This window comes from Lissotriton helveticus, chromosome 12 (assembly GCF_964261635.1).
Source record: "Lissotriton helveticus chromosome 12, aLisHel1.1, whole genome shotgun sequence".
Lineage (NCBI taxonomy): Eukaryota > Metazoa > Chordata > Amphibia > Caudata > Salamandridae > Lissotriton > Lissotriton helveticus.
The window spans coordinates 508,532,053-508,554,672 of record NC_136073.1 but is presented as its reverse complement, the minus strand read 5'-3'; positions in this window follow the sequence as shown (position 1 = coordinate 508,554,672).

The window sequence follows — 22,620 nt, the reverse complement described above, 5'->3', positions numbered from 1 at the left end:
AGACAACATACAAATCAATCATGGCCAGCACTCTGTCCGTGCTAAACATACGAAGGAAAACAGCTTTCCACACACAGACGTGGGAGGACACAATACAAACGTCACCTGTGGTTTGAATTCTCATTATAAATGCTTTGCTTTAAAATACCATAACAGAACACCAATATAAAAATAAATACAGGACTGCAAGTACCAGATACACTCCGCCTTGCAGAAGTCCTAAATACCACAATTCGCACAGTACATTCAGTTTTGATTTTCATTTTATAAACGCAGGAATTCAAGTTCCATAAAGCAATATCCAATGAGAAGGTATGATATGAAAAAATCATGTAATTTTGAGTTTCATTCTGTTTCTGTAAGTACCAGAGTAAAATCTATCAAGAACAGATATGCTACAAAAATACAAACTGTACATGTTGCTTTGATTTTCATTTTAAAAATGCAGGAGTATAACTTTCAGAATCAATATCTCTCCTACGTGTATTATACAGTCAACACTGAGTGCATGTTCTGCTGGTTTTCGTTTTACAAATGAAGGACTACAAGTATCAAGATGTATCCTAGGTCAATTATAGCATAAAACACACTGTACATGTTATTTTCATTTTACAATCGCAGGACTTCAACTACCAGAATGCAATATTCAATGTACATGCATGACATAAAACAATGCACACTGTTATTTTGATTTTCTTTTTACAAATGCAGGACTGTAGCTACCAGAATGCAATATCAAATAAACAAGAAGAACACAAGCTGCTTGGGTAGTTTAGATTTTCCTCCTATGAACGCAGGCTACAAGTATCAGCACACAAACTGCGAAACAGGGCAAGATACGTTGTTGTAAAAACAACTGAGGAGGTAAATCGCAAATCTCTAGTCACACAGTGACCTGCTAAAAAAGGAGGGATGCTATCTCACTCCCTCAGCACTCCCTCATACCCCAGGACCTAAGCTCCTCACTAGCCAAGCGCCTAGGAGGCATCATGTGGTTCTTGGTAGCGATATAGATACTTATCACACAGACCTAGTTGCAGATAGTGGTGTGACGCAAACCAACCTCCCCCAGCAAAATGAGCTGAGGAGCCACTGAAACTCTCATACCTCACACTCATTCTCAGTATGGAGGCTGAACTGGGGGCCCTTAAAGATGGAACAACACCACAGCAAGGGCCTGCGCTGGGCCCCTGGCCACAGAGAGACATAAAGGCGTCATGCCAGCGCTATGCAAATCAATAAATGAAAACATATACAAAAGCTTTGTTTGAATTCATGAATGTACGTGAAATTTTGCATACATTGAATATATTGATGAGACGCACAACCCTTAATAACTGAACACCTCTTTGCCAAGCAGTCCTTTCATTATGCTCTGAAGGTAGGGCCATGCCGACGTGTTACAAAGCCAACCTAATAAAACACGGCAAGCCACAATAATGACGCTGTTTGTCTCAACCAGATGCCTGTGCCAGTCTAATCGCCTCCAGCATGGCTTGGCGCAGCTATAAACGCTATACTCAGTGGTCGAAGTGGGGGAAAAAAAGTAGGGGAACTGTGGGCGGAGACTCCGAGGGCGGAGCTAACCCAAGGAGTCAATCAGTGGGCGGGGTCAGAGGTGTGACCAGAATGTGCCAAACATCCCAATTTTTAGTATTTGTTTGGCATTTCACCGACCAGTTACAGCTTATTGTGTTATTTAATTCAACCAATGGATTCACTTGATTATTTAAGGTTTAATAGGAGTTATTTAAATACATCCACAAAGTGGGATATATTTCCAATTACACAATGTTCCAAATACGCTTAAAAGTGGAATCATAGGCCATTTGTCTCAAAGCCATGCAGTTTCTCTCATTAGCACTTCTCCTCCCTTCTTCCACAAGAGCTGTTCAAACATGAATGGCAAAATATCCTAGTTTGCAAATGTTTTCTGTATAATTATGGCTCTGCCATATTCACCACAAAATACATCATCCACTGCATAATCTTACAGTTTTAACTAATCATTTTTGTATCTCAAACGGATAAAAAGTGACTAGAAAACGTGACTTGAGTTGCTGCAAAGTGGTCGGCCCTTTGCAAAGGTTGACTGATCACTTTTCTCATTGCTGCATTTGTATGTTATACTTATACTAATGAGTCAGAATCTTTGCAGAGACTTAACATGTGTAAAAATGTCTAAATAATAAAGTATAAGAAAATATTTTGCATTTCGCTGCAGCCTTTTTTTGTTGCATAATTTAATCAACACTGCGGCATAATTTTGTCCCCCACTGCTGCATAATTCCAGTGTTTCCAGAGCATGCAGCACATGTTAAAAGGGCTTGAGCATGAAGCAGAGAGACTGTGAAGTGTGCAAACTTAGTTTGGTGTCCGTGCAAATCCTGCATTGCCGATCCTTGGTGAGTTGCAGCTACTACTGCTGATACAAGGCCAATGGAGGTACCAATGGGTGAGGTGGGCTGGCCTTGATGGCAGGGCCGGCTTTAGTGCTGGTGGCACCCTGTGAAACAATGTTTGCTGTTGCCCCCAGTGATCACCTACACCTTGGACTCCCTCACTACCACCCTTTAACAGTCCCCCTCAAATCTCCATAACCACACTCTTTCTCAGATTCATTTGATTTACAGTTCCACTCTTACCAGTGTACAGTGTCAGAGCACTTCACATCACACACACTACACAGAGACAATCATTTATATGTGTGTAAATCACTGTATAGAAAATGTTACATAAGACAAAGGACTACAAGGTGTAAAAGCCACATGACTACCATACTAGCAGGCAGTATAGTTTAATATCTCACTGTTCTATGTTAGATTTTAACTTATAAACTGCAAGTAACCAAAGGGTATCTCTGACAAAAGCAGTAACCTACTAACCTAGTTAACATTATGTGCACTTTGTGATCTGCATGGTACATGTTATTTGCAGCAGGCAAATTAACCCTCTGTGCTACCTTTCCAGGAGTCAACCCTTCCACTAGACAAAACTCCGATCTCTCTCTAGGAAGAACATTAATCACCGAAGTTATCATAACATTTTTATTGTTGCTGAAAATTGCTGGAGGCCAGAAAGGAGGCTGCAAGTTTTTTAAAAAACCATCATATACTTGCAACACTATGCACCCAACCGAAATAGGTACCCAGTGCGGTCACATAGTTTGCACCGCCCTAACCTGCTCAAAGTTCATGTGACCTCAGTGACAGAGTCACAGTGACTGGATCACTGTTGTTCAAGGGTGTGTTGCTTCGTAGGCCTACCCGCAAGCCTGGAGATGAACTTTTGTGTGCATTGTGGTGGACAGGCCTTCAAGGTTAACCCACAATTAACACCACTAGGGAATGCCTGCTTGGGCTAAGACATCAGGCCTTCTAAGGTCTAGTGGGGCCTTCTAAGGTATAGCATGAGAATATGCTCCCTCAGGAGAGTGGTCTGGTGAAGGCTGAACCTGGTTCCCCAGTTCCAAATTCGAAAGCACTGGCCATAGTGCCACATCCTCTCCCCCACTGAACACCATACTGCCCCCCTGAGAGAAACTCGCACTGCCTTCAGCTACAACTTAATTGTGCCCTCTATAAAGACTTGGATGTGGCTCAATTCAAATTATGCACTTGATAAGAGTAATATGCTTCCTAAAAAAAAAGTGAAAGCAAACTATCATAGGGAATGCAAGATTAAGTAAAGCATGTGAAATATAAGCAAAAACAACATAGTTACCTTAACGATCTCTCACTCGCCATTCAGAAATCAGCGAGTGGTTTTACCTGAAAAGTTAAGGACATGACTACAGGGCCCTTAAGGGAACCGTTTCAATGTCCATTGCTTATATCCTTACAAAACGTAAGCAGTGTGGTTTAAGAAGACCACATCCATAAACACAGAGCAATGGTACACATTTTGTTCTCCAATCCACCCATCAACCAGGTATTGCAATACATCCAGGAATGGTGCACTTTACCACCTGTGGACAACAATGCTGTTCAAAGAAAGACGAGAAAACAAAAGTAGCGCTTCACTGCAAAGTCTGTAAAGTGAGGCTGATGCGTTTGAATGTGAATAAAACCAATCTGGCCACTTTGCAACCACTCTGTCTTGCTTTATTTAGTTATGTATTTATTTTTCATATTTAAAACCTTTTATTTCTCTCCATCCCAAGGCTGCACTTTGGAAGAGAAAAATGTCAGAAAAAGGGCATTTCCCGCAAGAATTTTTTTTCTTTTTTGGATTTATTTCACAGGGAAGCAACTAAATGAAAGAAGGAAAGAGAGGTTGTGAACCGTTTCTTGAAGTCACGGTTTTCAGTAAGTGAGGAGCATGACAGAAAGAGATGGAATAATAGGAAGAGAAGGGAGCATTATACGGAGAGATTGAGAATTGCTGTGCTCACGGCAGGCCTGGGCTCGATTTGGCCGTGGCGGACCGACTGCGTGAGTCAAAGACAGTGACATTAAGTACAACCAGGCCCAGCCAGTGGGCTGGCTGGGCCTGGCCGTGCTTGATGTCACTGTCTCTGACTCACGCAGTCGGTCCGCACTGGCCACATAGGCCCCAACAACAGGCCCCCTGTCCAGGGCCGGACTGAGAACAGAAACCGGCCCTGGCAAACTGCTCAGCTGGCCCCCCCTAGGGGTCAGGGGGAGTGCATCTGCGCAGTTTGCGACGGCCGGTTTCAGCCGATTTTGTTACCGGGGGCCAATATTGCAGATCCCCGGTAACAAAAACGGCCCCCAGGCACCCAAAACCGGCCCCCACCCTAGCGGCCTACTGGGGAAACGCCCGGTGCCCGCTATGGCCAGTCCGGCCCTGCCCCTGTCCCAGAACCGGCCCCCGCCCCATCCACCCTACCATAAGATTGCCCGGTGCCCGGACTTACCAGTCCGGCCCTGGGCATATCCAGTTCTAAGTGAGTGACATGGTTTGAAAATGAAAGATGTAACGAGGCGATCCTCTTGAAAAAGCCCTTCTCCAGCTTCTGTGAGGAGTCGGTTGATGCTGTGCCCCAGACCCCTGCCCCATCGATCGCTGCCAAGATTGTTTTGGCATTGTAAATCTTTTTTTTAATGTTGTTAGGGGTTTTGCGCTTAGAATTTTTATAAAACCAGCAACTGCCACCACTGTGCGCTCCATTGTTTGAGCCCTACTACCCGCCCTGTGTGACCAGGTTTGTTTGGTGTCAAAAAAGACCCCTAGGTATGAGAAGGTCTCCACAACAGCTAATTTACGGGTTCCAATATGAAACAACTGAATATTTTTGGGAGGGGGTAGTCCTGACACTCAGATGAAGGTTTTGGACTCATTGGCCTTAAGATTCATAGATGACAGGAAGGCCACATAGGCGTTGCAGTGCTACACCTGTCCTGGCTATCAGGATGGCGTCATCCGCATAGGCCAGGATTGGGAATGACCCTGAAGGAAACTGTGGAACATCATGCGTGCACGTTTTCAGGGGTCCTTTCACCCCATTTGCATAAAGTGAGAATAAAAAAGGGGTGAGGACACAACCTTGCCTGACTCCTCTAATGATCCTAAATGATCTGGTGCATTCCCCGTCCCTTCCATTACGGGCTGAGTCTGTCGCCTGTGAATACATTTGCTGTAAAAGAATAATCAACCTGGAGTCTAGCTTTCCTCCCAAAAGATACCCATAGCAACTATCAGTAACACAAAATGATGTTGGGCCTGGCCTGGTCACTTCAGAAGCTCATCTCTGAAATGCAAGCAGTCATATTTTTCAAGGCACCGAAAGAGGTCGGAGCAGGCAGGGTACCAAAGAAGAATCAAACATCTGACCTCAAAGACAGAAGAAAAATGCATTTGCTTGAAGTGCCTGTCGTTCTATGAGTGTTTGCTACCTAAGTTAATTCTAGTAACTTGCATTGTAGCATTTTAACATGGTAAATTAGAGTGATAATATTTGGTTTATGCAGTGGTTAACGAGTGAAAAAATAAGTGCTGGGGCTCTCGTCAGGAGGCATCTTTCACCAGCCTATTGCTCCTATTAGCGCCACCTATAACAGAGCAAACAACTGAAACCCTACAAGTGGGGAAAGGATGTGGCACAACGGCAAGAGCTGCGACTCAGGAGCTGGGGATCGAGGTTTGACTCTCTGCGTAGGCTCAGCATCCTGAGAGTTTGAACAAAACATGGCATCCTATGATTCTGGGAAAACCAGTTAAGCTCCCTGTGCCTATCATGTAAAGCCTCCAAACATTTGGATTGAGTTTGCGCTATAAGCGGCGGTATTGAGGATTAAGGGCTAGTGCCAACTCAAATTAAAACCTGGCTTTATGGAATTTGCATTTTTGTAGCTGGCTCACATGTGCTCAATTTCTTTTTTATGCCACTACAGAGTACCAGATTCATAACGATTTTCCACCCTCTAAGCATACACACACAATTAAAAAAAAGCAGATTCTTTACATGGTGACATTCTCAAAACCTTTTCACAATGACCTGCACTTATGTTTTATTCACTTACCTAGGGGCTGATTTTGATGTTGGACGGACCTGAGTAAGTCTGACATTGAAACGGAAGTGGGACTGACTGACCTTCTGTCGGCGGTCCCAAAGGAGCAATTAGGATGCGACTGAACACTGTTCGGTCCCAATCCTTTTCTTTACCATAGGAGCATGCATGTCGACCGGAATGCATGCTCTCATTGTAAAGAGCAGACGTGCGGTTAATCCCTGCACCACATGGCAGGCCCCTCAAGGGGCCTGCCACCAGGTGCAGGGATCAACAGGGGGGCAGCCCATCATCATGGGGGCCTTGCACCTTAGGGGCCCTGCTGGGGGCCCCTAAAGCCAGATTCCCTCAGTCTTTCTATTTTGGAATCTGCCATCTCTGAGCCCATTGTAAGCCATTTGGAAATCCCATTTGGACTAATTTCCTACCGACTCCATCAAAATGGGATGGGCGGAAATTAATCCAAACAGGAGATTGCCATGCTGTAGGAACACCTCTGACCAAGGGTCGGAGTCATTTCCTACAACATCGTAATCAGCCCCAAAGTGTCTAGTGAAAACAATGGGAGCCTTAGTCCACCAATGCACTCTCTCCAGCTTGCAATGTGTATTTCTCTGCAGCAACGTTAATGCATCCCAGATCATTTGGAGTACAGAATTGTATTACTTGCCACAAATCACATTAGGATTGAAATCCTTATTTTTTCCAGGATAGGCCTTTACTGCCCACATTAAGGAATTATGGGGCATATTTCCAACAACCAGCGATAATTATCGCTGTGTTGGCTTAGCGGCAATATTATTATCGCCGAGCTCCGCTGATTTTTATCCCAGATAAACCTTGCTATTATCAAGGTTTATCTCAAAAGCGATAAAAATCGGCCGTAATGCATGAATATCGCTGAAAAGTCTGCGATATTCATGCATTACCGAGCTAATGCTCTTAGCCATATTATCCACCCACCATTGGATAATATGGCTAAGAACTGATCTGGGCAGGCGTTAGCTTTTGGAGAAATTCGCGCTTAGCGTGAATATTTCCAAAAGTATACCTTTGTAGGTAATAGGAGATAGCTATGTTAGCGACTGTTTACAGTCGCTAACATCTTGGCACGCCCACTTTGCATGTCATTAGCGATAAATATCGCTGACATGCAAAGTGGGCCCCAAGATGATCGCTATCTCCTACTAGCTGTCGCTAACTGGTGTTAGCGACAGCTAGGTAATAGGGCGATAACATTATCGCCGCTTTAGCCAGAAAAATTCCTGCTAAAGCGGCGATAAGGCCCTTGGTAATATGCCCCTATGACCGCTGCGAACTGTTGATAACACAGATTGGAAACAGTGAGAAGTGGTTGCCTCTTTCTCTTTCCAAGCTATGCTATCTGTAGCTCTTGCACTTACTTAGGGAAATTCAGAGTTAAATACATATCCTTTAGAGTAGACAGTGCAATAGCATAAAAAGCCAAACACACCCCTGTGCGATTGCACATGTTCATAAGGCGTAAATGTCCATACCAAGAAATGATGCTTAGGGAGATCTTTGTCAATGGTTCAGCATGTACAGTTACACCAGGGCACAGATCCCTCAACCAGAGAGACATTGAACGATGACAATCAGCAATCAAATAGGTCATTTTCCTTGCTTACCCGAGGGCCAATTAAATCCTTCCTACGTTACTGGAGCTGACCTGGTTCAGCGCTCAGCTAAGCGGCTGTTTTTTCACGCTTGATATGTCTAAAGTTATGCATATATATACATTGTAAATTCTCCAATTTATACAGGAACTTTAAACAAATGGTAAACAGGTTGAGGATGTTTCTGCTCCCCGTTTCGACCAGTGCTGTCTGCATTTCCTGTTTTAACTGTGAAAAACGGCAAGTTGTAAGTATAAGCCTTAGAAAAGCTCCGATGCAGTGCTCATTTAGTGAAAGAATGAATGATGCCCAAATCTCTGCCGAGAATCCCCAGCTTGTGAAATTAAATGTCAGCACCGGAAAATACCAAAGTTGGCAGTCTTAAATCTAGCTCATGCCTCTTAAATCTGCTACCAGACTCTCCGTTCCCCTTTTTCTCGCTCTCACAATTTCTGCTTTCTCCCTTTGGGGCATATGTAGGAAGCCGTTTGATATTCGCAAACGCCGGAATTTGCAGAATTCCGGCGTTTGCGAATCGCAAAAGGCGTTTTGGTATGTATGGGCCACACAGCAAAATAAGGAATCGGAAAAATTGTGATTCCTTATTTTGCTTAAGCATTTAAGGAATCGCAATTTTGCGATTCCTTAAATGCTATGTTGGGGTGCCTTTCAAATTTGCGATTTTGGGTTAAGGAATCGCAAAATACCGCCTACTCCAAGTAGAAGGTATTTTGCAACTTCCTGTCAAAATGCATTTAAAAAAAAATCAAAGTGCCATGTGGCGCACAGACATGCCCTTAGGGCGTAGGTGCGCCACATGTACTTAGAGGCACATTTCAGGGGTGCAACAGGTGTCCTTTGGACACCCTGGCACCCTTGGAATTGCGATTCTCAACTTGCGATTTTCTCATAGAAAATCGCAATTTGAGAATGTATCCCCATTCATTCCTTAATTGCGAGTCGCAATTTGCTCATCGCAATTAAGGAATTTTAGAGATTCGCAATAAAATTGCGAATGATTACATACATACCATTTTGCAATTCTCAAATAGCGATTCCTTAAAAATCACTATTTGAGAATTGCAAAATGTAAATTACCTACATATGCCCCTTTGTGATGTTTTTTTTCCGTCTTTCTCTATGTTTACAGTCTGTATGTTTTTCCCTTTCTTGATATGAGCGTGGAAAAATAAATGCTGGTCACTAAAAGTAAGAGCTTGTGGCCTCCAATGGCAGTCACCGACTCAAATTAAGCTCTGAGATCAGACACAATACACAGATGTGTCTGGGTGTGTGCTCATGCAACGAAGCTCGTCATAATGTGACACACAGACGTGTGTCCTTGGGATTTGCTTTTGCACAACAACTTCCACAAATGCGTGAGAGCTGACTCGGTCTGAAACGGCGTCTGATATCTTTCTCAACAGACTGTTCCACATAAATGTAAAACTTTTTGCACGATGCAGACCTTGTGGGCAAGATAAATTTCACTTCCAAATTGTTTTTTTTTCTGGAAATACACTAGGGTGTCCTATCTTGGAAAACTCGTGTAATTAGCGTATCAAGCTGTGAATGGAATAGAACATCTCACACGTGAAATTAGCCCTCTTTTTCACCCTTTCATTTGTCTTCTGAAACTATTTTTTTTAATCCAAAACAACCATGCTTCATCTGCAATACAGCAAACAGTTTTCCATCAACCTTTGTTCCCGTAGATCACTTTTGGGACCATAAATGTAAGAAGGAACACACTCCTTAGTTTATGCTTTTTATTGTTCAGTATTGCGCCAGGGTCGGATGCCATAATTACGCAAGCATTAAGGCAAGAGGTAAACACGGACTACATGTATTCAATAAATGGAATATAATTGCCTATTATGAAATAAAAACCGACAAGTGCTGTACAAAAGGTACTTGAACCTCTAGTAAGAAATCTGCAACATCACTTGATATTGAACAGAGAATAAAGTAGATCTAATTAGCTCAAACCTCACCATGAAACAAGGGCGGTACACCCAGAAAGGGTTGCTTATCACAATGGAAACTGCAGTCGCTTTTCTTGGAAATATTTATGTTAGATACTTGAAGGGAAATGCAAAAGCTTTATTAAAATTGTTGTTTTCAGGTTAATTGGTTGACACATGAGGGCTACTTGAAAATGCTACAATGCTCCTTGCCTGATTGTTTCCAGATAAATACATAGTGCTCTTTCAGGAAACGTGCAGCTCTGTGGGACCAAGCAGAAGGGCCAGTTTGACTTCCGTTTAAGAAAATTACAAATCATGGATTGGAACCAGTTCATGAGGGTATTGGGATTCTGCCTCACCCAATATGAATAGCCATCGCTTGCTGCATCACCCCCCTACCAAGGAAAGTATGCCTTGTAGGGCCAGATCACTGCATATGTGCTGGATACATGTTTTACTCAGGAACACAAACCACAGGTATGAACTTTCAATCAATCAATTGACATTTGTAAAGCCCAACATTGTCACCCTTGGGGTATCTGGGCCAGAGACAGGCATGGGCAAAATGGGCACTGGCCCAGGACCCCAGCCTTTCATGGGTCCCCCTGAGAGAGTCAGTTCTGTTCTGCACAAAGTAGTTCCCTGATGACCTTCAATAATTCATTACCATTGTTTTAAATACTCTTTTTCTTAAATTTATTTTGAATTTTGAGGATTGTGTTGGAGAGTCTAAGACAGAGATTTTGCAAAGAAATGTTCTATTTATGTTTCATGGAACATCCGGGAAAAAAGTTTCTTTTAGATCAAAGCAGGACCTCACAAATGAAAAACGAGAGGGTGTCACAGAGATTATTTGCAGTAATATTAGTGAGCAGCTGCTGTGTTACAATATTGAAAAAACACATTATTATTCCTGAATATTAGTTTTAAACATATTCAGAATTTGGACAAGTGTGCCTGTGCACTGCCAGAGAGCGAATGAAAGAGCTGAAGTTGGATCCTAAATTCAAAACTGTTCCAAACAGGAATCCCCAGAATACGTTTCGCTACTGACCCCCTAAATCCTTAAGATGTCCCTGATCTGGACGCTTTGCATCCTTTTCTTCAGTGGGCTGTAATTAACACTTTTTCTATGCAGGTACAGTGTGCTGTGGTTGCCATTTCTCAACCAATCAATCAATCACTGCATTTCTAAAGCGCGCTACATACCCGTGAGGTTCTCAAGGCGCTGGGGCGGGGGAGGGGGCCGCTACTGATCGAAGAGCCAGGTCTTGAGAAGTCTTCTGAAGGCCAGCAGGTCCTGAGTCTTTTGTAGGCTGGTAGGGAGAGCGTTCCTGGTCTCCAGGTCCATTTCTGAAACATTGAAGCGATGAGGTAAATGTTCCCCAGGTGAAGGGGGGACTAGAAGTAGCCGGCTTCATTCACTGCCTTTGAATACTTCAGCAAACATCCCCACAAGGCCATTAAAATTCTGCCTAATGGCCTCGCGTGGATGTCTGATAATGTGCAAGTGCAGGACCTGGCCTCATGTAGGCTAATGTTCAGGGGTGCAAATTTACCAACACAATTACTGGTATGTGGAACATCAATGACGATCAATGATCTTTACCTTCCCTTACATCTCCTCTACGACATCTGTCTCTTGCTATAGTTTTTCACTGGATGGTTATTCTTGACGCATTAAGGGTTTCTGCAAGATGCTAGACCTAGAATATTGGTGGTCTCTCTTGGCCTATTGAGTAAACCTATGGGAAAATGTCACCTACCTGTGAAAATAACACAGACTTTGACATAGTCATACTAAAGTTTATATAATTGTGGGTGTACCTGAATTAATGCTGGTGATGATGGTCTTGTGTGCACAGATGCTATGGTATTAATTGGCCACATAAAATAGCCTTTCCAGAACCAGCTGTATTACTTGTGGATGTTTAGTCTTTTGTGAAGTGACTTTTGCTGAATAATGAACCATTTTGCTGCTGTATTCAGAAAATTAACTTGGGACAGTGAATTTGCCTCACTTCTGGTTTGGGTCTAGTGTAATCTGTATTTCCTGAAAGCAGTACAATATCTCATAAGGGTTCCTAAGTGATCGTTCAGAGCCAATGGATTTTTAGCGAACTTATGTGACACTATTACATTAAAACACATTATTTTACCCAATTTTTATGGTCTGGCTTGACAGCAAAGCTGTCGCCAGACTTAATTTATAAATACCACTAGAGCGAAGAGTTGGCTCCTCCCACATTTTGGGAGCCAGGAGTCCATGCTTTGATTGGACAGAAGTTTTGTGCTGCCACAAAAAACGGCTTGCCATCCATCAGCTCTAATCATTTTGTTTATTTATACAACTGGCTGAGCTTGAACCTTTCATTCTGGGGCACACACATGACATTGTAAAAGTGTCTTAGATAACTAGATAACTTATGGTGTTTGTCTTTCTCAGGCAGCAGCACAGATGGGAAGCGGGTAGTCAGAAATCTACGTGGATTTTTAGGTCTGGCTTGACAGTGCAACTGTCCCTTGGGGCCATATGTAGGTAATTTCTATTTACCGATTCCTAAATACCAAATTTTACGGATTCGGTATTTAAGAATCGGTAAATAGAATGTAGGTAAAGAATTGGTAAATTTTACTGATTCAGCAATATTCGTTATTACCGATTCGGTATTTACCGAATCGGTAATAAGGAATACCTTCCCATTCATTCCTATGGGCCTGGAGGCCCATAGGAATGAATGGGAAGCCATTCACTATTACCGATTCGGTAAATACCGAATCGGTAATAGGGGGAGCATATTCAAGGGTGGCAGGGTGTCATATTGACACCATGTTGCACCCCTGAATCAAGCATTTGTGCACATGTGGCGCACAGCATGTATGTCTGCCACATGGCAGACTTAAAAAAACCACAAAATTGCTTTTTTAAAGATATTCGGTATTTATCACCAACTTGTAGTTGGTGGTAAATAACGAATCCTGAAAGGAAAAATGCACTCACTTGAGTGCTCCCTACATAGAATTTAAGGATTCAGTAGTTTACCGATTCCTTAAATTAAGGAATCGGTATTTTACCGATTCCTTAAAATAACTAATCGGTAAATCACTGAATCCTTAAATCCAGCCTCCTACATCGCAAAGGGCTAAATACCGGTCGGTAATGGGAAATTTACAGATTTTAGCTATGTACATATGGCCCTTGATCATTTAACCTAAACATTATTGTTCAACAGTTCTTTGCTTCAGTTACAAACTCATATGCTATTTACTTTTAATGCTTCACATTATCATACAACGCTCATTTAAAGCCAGACCTATTGACATTGGCAATGTTTGTTTGCTTCTTTTAAATGTTCTCACCAGCTGAGCACCCTCCCCAACCCAGCACTTATGCAGTAAAGTTCACTCATTTCACTCACTTGCTAGCTTTAATTTAGGACATCACTTTCAAAGATTACCCAGTGCAGCTGGAGTAAACTTTACTGACTTTTCTAAATAATTCCCCTTTCAATACATAGCTGGATACTAACCACAACAACAATAAATATATTATTTTCTAAAGGAAGACACTGTTGTAGAGGAAGAATGGAGGCCCAGAAAAGAGATACAAAAAGATGTAACTATGTTGAGACCACCACTTAAGAATTGCAAGTTAAGTTTTGTAGAAAGGGTTTGACCTCTGCATAAAGTGTGGCCACGTCACTGTATTTAGTGCATCGAGTTGAACAACTAAAATCAATCTTCACAAACAAATACAGTAAAATACAACTACATAGATGTAAAAAAAACAGTAGTCAAAGCCAAAATGCCAACATAAAAAGCAGAAAAAAGAATTAAATTAGGATTTGCTGACATTTTTGTGATTCCATACATTTATTGGGGCAGCGTTAGTATGATTAGCACAAACAAACATTGCATAAGGTGATGCCACATCATATTTACCATGTGTTGTGCAGTGATGATTACGTCACTGATGTACACGCAACTAATTGCCGCTGTCATCAGACCCTGAACACAATCAAGCAGGGCGAGACAGTGCAAAAGCATCAGTAACTTGCATAACTTTTGCATTCTAGTTATAACTCATGATGCAGTTATCACCAAGTAGACTGCTCAAGAATGCATAATGTAACATGTTCACTTTTTGTGGTTGTTACACGAACTATCCATTGAAAAAGCATGCGGTGTCTCCCTTCCCAACTGTTGCCCGTTTTCTGAGACTGTTTTCGTGTGGTTCTGAATACCATAACATTTCGGGCTGCACTCCCACAGCCTTTCGGAGCAACCACACTTATTGTGCGAAAGGTGATTAATGGCTTGGCTCACAGAGCTTTGTCACTGGAGCACCCGCGCAAATCATCGGTGAATCCAGTGAACTAACGTAGGCCTCTGCACCCCGCGCTGTGCTGGGGGGAAGGGGATGCTGGGCTGCAGGGGCCTCTCAGCACAGAGCTCCTGAATGAGTCTGGGAGGAGAGGCCTCCATCGACTTTGCAGGAGGCCCCCTCAAGTTTCGTTCTGCCACTGAGTGAATATTTGCCTTGCTCTCACTCAACAGTTCTCCTCTCGTTTCCCTCCTAAAGATGAGCGCATAACGGCGGTTGCTATTTGGAATATAAAAAGGGGACACGCAGCTTTCTCAAAAACCTCAGCAGTTGATGCTTAATCCTCTGAGGTACTTTAAAGGATATAAGAAAAGGTAGCGATACGGGTGTGGAGCTATACACTTTCATTTCTATTTGAAGAGCTTCGCTGAATGAAAAGGGGGGGCCCTCGGCCCCCCCGCACGCATGGCGGCGCGGCGACCGTCGCCCCCACTGTTTCCTTTGTTGCCATTCGGCGGTGGGGGCGTGCCCTGGGGGGCGCGGCCCACCGCCGGTTGGCTGGCGGCCACCTTGACCCGGATCCTGGGAAGTGGGTCCGGGTCAAGGGGGGCGGGCTAGAGGAGGGGCCACCTGGCCCCTCGGGAATAAAGAGATAGGGAGCGCCCAGGAGACCCCCTTGTCCCTGGACGCTCCCTCGCCGAAACGGTGTGCCCCGCGCTCGGGGCTTCTTTGTTTTTGTCAATCTCTCTTTTTGTATTACAGGTATCGACTTGGGGCGTACAGATGCTATCGTTCGAGCCCGTGAGCCGGAAGATCTATGGCGGTACAGGGGCAAGATATGGCACAAAGAGAGTCGGAGGCCCAGACGAAGTGGAGAGCTTCCGGGAGGGCAGCGGCAAGCAGGGACAATGCCGATCCGGCAAAGGGCCCGGGTGTGGGCTTAACACAGGCGCGGGCAATCAAGGTGAGCCACTGGCCGTGGTGCTCATGCGGGCGGGGGGGGGCCAAAGGTCGCTGCGAAGGTTTGCACTCTTGGTGAGATAAATGTAGAAAGTCCGTATTGTCAATAGCGTTCGGGTATTCTCCTCCTCGCTGCACCTGGTGTTCACCTCACTTCGGTAGTGCTTGGCACTGACTGCCTCTGAGATGGGTCCTCATTGTCCCCGTTACACATTCGTTTTCTGGCCTCACTCCGTAAGCTCCATCTTTCTTTTGCTCTCTGGAGAGGTAAAGCGTGTTCTGCTTTCCTTCCATTTCCTTCTCTTACGTCTTCTGCTCCCGCCCGGGCTCGTGCACCTTCTTGTGCTCACTTTTAGGCGGTTTTCTTCCTCGCCTTGGGGTTAATGTACACTGTGCGTCTGGCGCTCTCTTTCCCGGTTGTTTGTGTCTTTCGTGGCTGCCTTTTAGGTGGTTCATTTGCTGTTGCCGCCCGGACAGCCTTTGAATGAGGCTCTTGCTAGAATCCATCCAACCTTCTTCGTCACCAATTATTTACTTCAGTGTCTGCATTATTGCTGTAAAGATCTATGAAGTAAGACACCTGCTAGGCACTTCATTTGAATATCTCGCCCTGTTGTGTATTCGGTATAGTGCCTTTCCCTATTTCATGACGGAATACTTCTATAATCGGCCCATGAACACGGGCGCAAATAGAGGAAACTGGTTCACTTTAGCTCAGATATTTGTGGAACTGCCAATCACTGAGCGAACATTAATTAGATACAACACTTTATTATGGAATGCAGTACTGGGCCACATCCTTATTAGTTAATTTAATTGTTTAAAAACGTATACAGTTCTATAGTTTTGCCGGTCAGGGAGCCCGGCTAGCTCAGTCGTTAGAGACATGATTAAACGTACCTTGAGCGGCAGTTCTTTGAACCATTTTATCGTACCATTATTGAAGTGTAATTGTGTTACTTTTGCCACAGGGTGGCACTGTTTACCAGCTAGACTTCATGTACCAGATTGTGTGCCTTGAACGTTAGAGATCAAATACCTCGATTGTAATACAGTGTAGAGTGAAATAGAGCTGCATACCTCTGACAGGGCCGGGGTCATTTTCGTCTTTTGGCAGTTCACGGTTCAAATGAAAAGGGGGGGCCCTCGGCACGTTTCGCTTAGCGCACTGACCGCGTGCGATTAGTTGTTAGGGACAGCTGCCCGGCGTAACGCGGAAGCGTCCGTCCACCTGTCCCCCGGAGCCCCACTTTCCCTCGGCAGCTCGCTGCATACTTGAATGGCTTGACTGTCCCTTAGTCTGAAGACCAGTGGTGACGTCAGTACACTAATAATTGGATTAGTTAGTACTTGCCTTGGTATACTGAAAGGGTCTCGTAGGGAAAACATGTCCTTTTTAAAGAAGTTTGAACTAATTCCTTGCGCTATCCTCCATTGCTAAGCTTATTAGAGAGCGAATTGGCATTTGTGAGGTAGTCCTCTTCAATGGTACAATACTTTCGGATACGGGGGACTTGCTCAAAGGGTAGAGTTCCTTCCAGTGTCCTTGGGTGCCCTTCGGGGACGTGTAATAATGTGTTGAGCTTTATTGGTTTTGTGTACAAGTTACACGCTTATTCGCCTTCTATAACTAACATGGCTAGGTCCAAGGAATTGGCTTTCTCCGTATCATGCATCATGGTAAATACTCAGTCTGATTGTTAAGTCAGTTCTAAAGCTCATTCAACTTACCAAATCATATGACATAATTTATATAGCGGTACCACTTGTGATGCCATTTCAACAGAAATTCTAGACGGGCCTGGGGTGGCAGTGTCCTTGAGTTCACCACATCTTTATTCCCAGATATGGTCTCGTCTTGGGTGACATTAGAGAAGGGAGTCCTACATCACAAGCTGCCCCAGTAGTACAATAAACGGTTTGAAAAGGGTGTCTAGATATTGTGTGAGGGTTCTGCTAGGAAACCACATGCAGAGATGACGGGTCTGCCTGGACTACCATTAGGGTGTTTGTGAAGTTTGGGCAGGATATAGATCAACCACAGACAAAGTGGCTGTAACGGCTAGGGTGGTTGCTCTCAATTCTGGGGAACTGGGTTCGAGGCTCTGTGATGACGCTCAACATCCCGTGAGTCTGGACAAAGCGCGTAATCTCCCTGTGCTTGACAAAACAGAATGTCCCGGATCACGGAACATTGTTATGTCCTTCGTAGTAAATTGAGACATTCGGGTGGGTGTTAAATGAATACTTCAGGGTTGGTCATTACCAAATTGTGTGACATCTTAAGAGGAAGGCGATGTGTTCTGATAAATTTGGTTTTGCAGTGTTTGTACTTCATTATTGCAAAAATACTGCGCTGGGCTATAGCTGTTGGGCTGGAGGCAGATCTGACTATGTCGCGATGTTGTGCCCTGAAAATTTTTAATTTTATTATTATATTACTTTGTGTATATTATCGGGGTATATTGTTACATGAAGGTTATTGGGGGGCATGCTGCTGCCTTTCTAGCCGAAATTAGACTTGTACCTTTAAAATTTCTTTCATCAGTAACCAGTGTAACACAAGTGTGGTAAGGTAACACATCCCCAGCTCTTCAAGCATTTAAGAATCCAGTCAGCCCAAAAAACGGTGGCACCTACGCCATCTTAAATTGGCACTGGTGGTATCCGCTGTATTCAATGTGACCCGAGGTACACAAAGTCACCAATGCCCATCAACTGGATCGCATCCACGTGCCGGGGGGGACCCAGCAATGGGGAGCTTGGGCGTTTAAAATGCTCGGGTTGTACTTGGGTAGAATTCACAAGGCAGACGCAGCTCCCTGATGGGATGGGTCCCCACCAGGGGTGGTGAGTTACCCAAAATATGCTCTGTTGGCATTCGGTTGATGAGTTCAGTTCTGAAAAACTCATTGTCTAAATCAGAGCTCACGCTACATGGGGACATTAAATTTCACCTAGAGAATGGGATGGTTGGTGACATGCCTGGGCTGCTTATTCATGTCCCATAAGCACTTGCTATACTTTATCGAAGCCATGGTTGCTGCTTAGTTCTCTTACGCGAGGAACAGCCATTGCCATAAGTCAAATTTGTCATTATAGAACGACTATCAGTGGTCTGCTAGGTGTTAGTTGGAACAATCATGGAACCATTCACGAATAGGGTATACCACCTTCCATTGGGGTCAACCTGGGGGTTAACGACATCTAAGGGTAGGGCTTAGCGAGACTGAGGGACAGTTTCCCAGGTCCCACTTTCCTTCGCAAGCCAAAGCAGAAAGCCAAACAATGGACTTATTTCATTGTGGAGCTAATCACCATATGAGGTGCTGTTCACTAATATAGGGGGGATATACGCCAGTCCTAACATTGCACCTGTCCAAACGCCCCCTTCATGGATGATAGGTTTAAACCAACATTATTAGTAAACTATCCTAGGGTTAGCTGTATTGCGTGCAGCCTTCAGGCTAAGTCTTGAGGGAATATAGAGCTACTTGTTTTACCACTCTTTAATGTCATGAATGAGTAAATGGAAAAGGGCAGGTGTATAACAACAAATATATGTATTTGTACTAAACACACCCCCTTTGGTTCAGTCAGTAAACTTATTTTTCACACAGGTAAATGGGCCAATATACGTTGAGCCTAGGATGAGATTGGAGGCAAATGATTCGGTGTGAAGACCTCTATAGCACACAGTAATTTACCACCATATACGTTGAGCTCTAGGGGTACACCAAAGCCATATATTAATAATATGGTGGGGGAACCACGAATGGCATAGAGACAGGGCCTAGAGCCTCTAGAACGACTAATGGGGGTCCTGATAAAGATACACACCCTGATGTCACACCTAAAAGGTGCCCAAGAGCCTAGTTGCGGCATCACATAGTTCTGGGGATGCATGTGATCATGTCCGGGTGGCTGGGATGATATTTCCCAGAAGCCAAAGTGGCGTACTTAAAAGGTCCTTGGGGCCAGCTTAGGGCCTGGCGGAGTTTGGGCTGTGCTAAATCTTTAGCCAACAACTGTGATACTGCACTGCTAAGTAAGCCGTCTTGTTTTAACACATAGATCCTATGCATAAAGACGTGGGTAGGAAGCAGACAAACTGAGGCTATGCTTAACATTTGCTGTCGGCGTGTTGAGGTGTACGGATCTGGCATTAAGATTAGCTAAGTTTAGCGACTGATGGTAATGTAAGTCTGACACGTGTACAGCAGTTATTGCCGGAAAGACTAATGGTGTGTGTCTATCTTTCCAATTTATGTATGACCGGGTCCATGGTTGATACCTGGAGTGCCCCATATCACAACAGCTGCAACAGGTGGACAGCCCAAGGGATGCTTACGTCAGTCACGGCTGGGTCCATGGCGGATATCTGAGGAGTACTCCACACCGCAACATCATCAGTGGGTGGACGTCAAAAGGAAAGCATACGTCGAGAAAGAAGACACCAAGGGCCCAAGTATTGCTGGCAGGTGTAAGTGTTACCCATTCCCTAAGGTGGAAGTGGGAATGGTTACCCAGGTTTTCTTGGTCTTTTTTCTGGTTCTTGCAGTTTCTCAAACCTGCCACGCAGGGGAGGAACTCCTCACCAGAAGTTGAGGAGCTAAAAATGGTTACCCAGGTTTTCTTGGTCTTTTTCTGGTTCTTGCAGTTTCTCAAACCTGCCACGCAGGGGAGGAACTCCTCGTCAGAAGTTGAGGAGCTAAAAATGTGCCAGCACAAACAACGTGCCGGACGCAGGACAGGGAAGAGTGGGTTTGAGGGTCTGTGCCATGGTCAGTTCAGGAACTGCTTTCAGGGACTTTTAGCTCAGCAGCCCGACCCCCTGTCAGTGGTGATACCTCACCTAGGGGGGACTGAATGGGCCAAACTGGGGAGGCGAATACTCATTGATGGGTTCATCTCCACTGTGGGTGGGTCTTCAGGACAAGCCCGGGTGGCACAGTGGGTGGGTCTCAACTGATCCCAGGGTGGCAAGGACCCGGTCAGGGCGTTGAATCACTCGATAAAGAGGATCAACACACAGCGGGACAAATTATTTCAAGCCCCGGTTCCAGATGATCCAACATGGGTGTATTTGTCCTACCTGGTAAGGGGAGTCCATTTGACGGAGGAAGGAAGGGGCCTGGGGTCTGGGCCTGGTTGGAAGGTTTGCTAGAGTGAGAACTTTCTAGGGTAGGTCTAGGCAGGGGGAGGCCAGATAGTCGGTTAACAATGCTGGCCTGTGGCGGTAAGGTCATTATCGGTGAGCACATATTTGAGGTCTGAGGGGGCGGGCATCATCCTATGGAGGTTCCCGCCCAGGGGGAGGGGCCTGCGGGCCACTCCCACAACTCCAGGGGCAAGGTAATGGATGCTACAAAGCAAAGGAGCGCGGGTAGGAGTAGTTCACGCTTTCCTTAGGCTGGTAGCCACCCCGCGCGCGTGGACTCACGACGCCACCGGCGCAGAGTAAGGGCCCTCCTTTAGTGGGTAAATGGAGTTCAGGGCGTAGACCGGGCAATTCCCGGGGTAACACTGCGCATGCGCACATCCAGAGGGGAGGCGCAGCTTGTAGGACCTGACACCGGTAGTGACCCTGCCATATGGCCAGAAATGTACAAAAATTCTAGATGAGGATGTTTAGTATAAGTTAGGAAAATAACATGTATTAGAGTTTTGTTAAAGTCAGGCTCTCAAACTTATTGCTAAACCTAAATGTCCTGCTGAATTTTGTATAAATTGTTGATTATGCAATTAAAACCTTTTTTAATTTCATACTTTAATAAATACGGCCGGGCGACTAGCGCCCGCCTTCCAAAAAGTAAAGACGTCTCGTGTCCACGTTCCTGGGTATTGGGTGCCGGATTGGGGGGGAGGCGGCAGCTAGTCGCTGACCATGTGAAAAGGGGGGGCCCTCGGCCCCCCCGCACGCATGGCGGCGCGGCGACCGTCGCCCCCACTGTTTCCTTTGTTGCCATTCGGCGGTGGGGGCGTGCCCTGGGGGGCGCGGCCCACCGCCGGTTGGCTGGCGGCCACCTTGACCCGGATCCTGGGAAGTGGGTCCGGGTCAAGGGGGGCGGGCTAGAGGAGGGGCCACCTGGCCCCTCGGGAATAAAGAGATAGGGAGCGCCCAGGAGACCCCCTTGTCCCTGGACGCTCCCTCGCCGAAACGGTGTGCCCCGCGCTCGGGGCTTCTTTGTTTTCCCACCCACCATCCCTTGGAACAAAATGTTTGGTAGCAGTTCTTATGTCTGGTTGAATGGTAAGTTCTGGATGTACGGTCCACGGGTCTCACAGGGTAATAGAGATGAACTGTTGGTATATTTTGTTGATGCTTTTGTCTAGGAATTTTTCCCCCTTTTATCAAGTCATGTGTGAAGTGAACTGTATTTAATGCTATGTGTCTTTAGGCCTTTTTTCCCTTTGTAGCTATACGTTGATACTGTTTGAAGTGAACTGTGTTTAATGCTATGTATCTTTAGGCCTTTTTTCCCTTTGTAGCTATACGTTGATACTGTTTGAAGTGAACTGTATTTAATGCTATGTGTCTTTAGGCCTTTTTTCCCTTTGTAGCTATACGTTGATACTGTTTTATTAGCCAGTGTAGCTGTCCTTTAGAATTTTTTCCCATAGGTCGTCGTATTTATTAGGTATGGGGCATGCGGTAAGGTCATTATCGGTGAGCACATATTTGAGGTCTGAGGGGGCGGGCATCATCCTATGGAGGTTCCCGCCCAGGGGGAGGGGCCTGCGGGCCACTCCCACAACTCCAGGGGCAAGGTAATGGATGCTACAAAGCAAAGGAGCGCGGGTAGGAGTAGTTCACGCTTTCCTTAGGCTGGTAGCCACCCCGCGCGCGTGGACTCACGACGCCACCGGCGCAGAGTAAGGGCCCTCCTTTAGTGGGTAAATGGAGTTCAGGGCGTAGACCGGGCAATTCCCGGGGTAACACTGCGCATGCGCACATCCAGAGGGGAGGCGCAGCTTGTAGGACCTGACACCGGTAGTGACCCTGCCATATGGCCAGAAATGTACAAAAATTCTAGATGAGGATGTTTAGTATAAGTTAGGAAAATAACATGTATTAGAGTTTTGTTAAAGTCAGGCTCTCAAACTTATTGCTAAACCTAAATGTCCTGCTGAATTTTTGTATAAATTGTTGATTATGCAATTAAAACCTTTTTTAATTTCATACTTTAATAAATACGGCCGGGCGACTAGCGCCCGCCTTCCAAAAAGTAAAGACGTCTCGTGTCCACGTTCCTGGG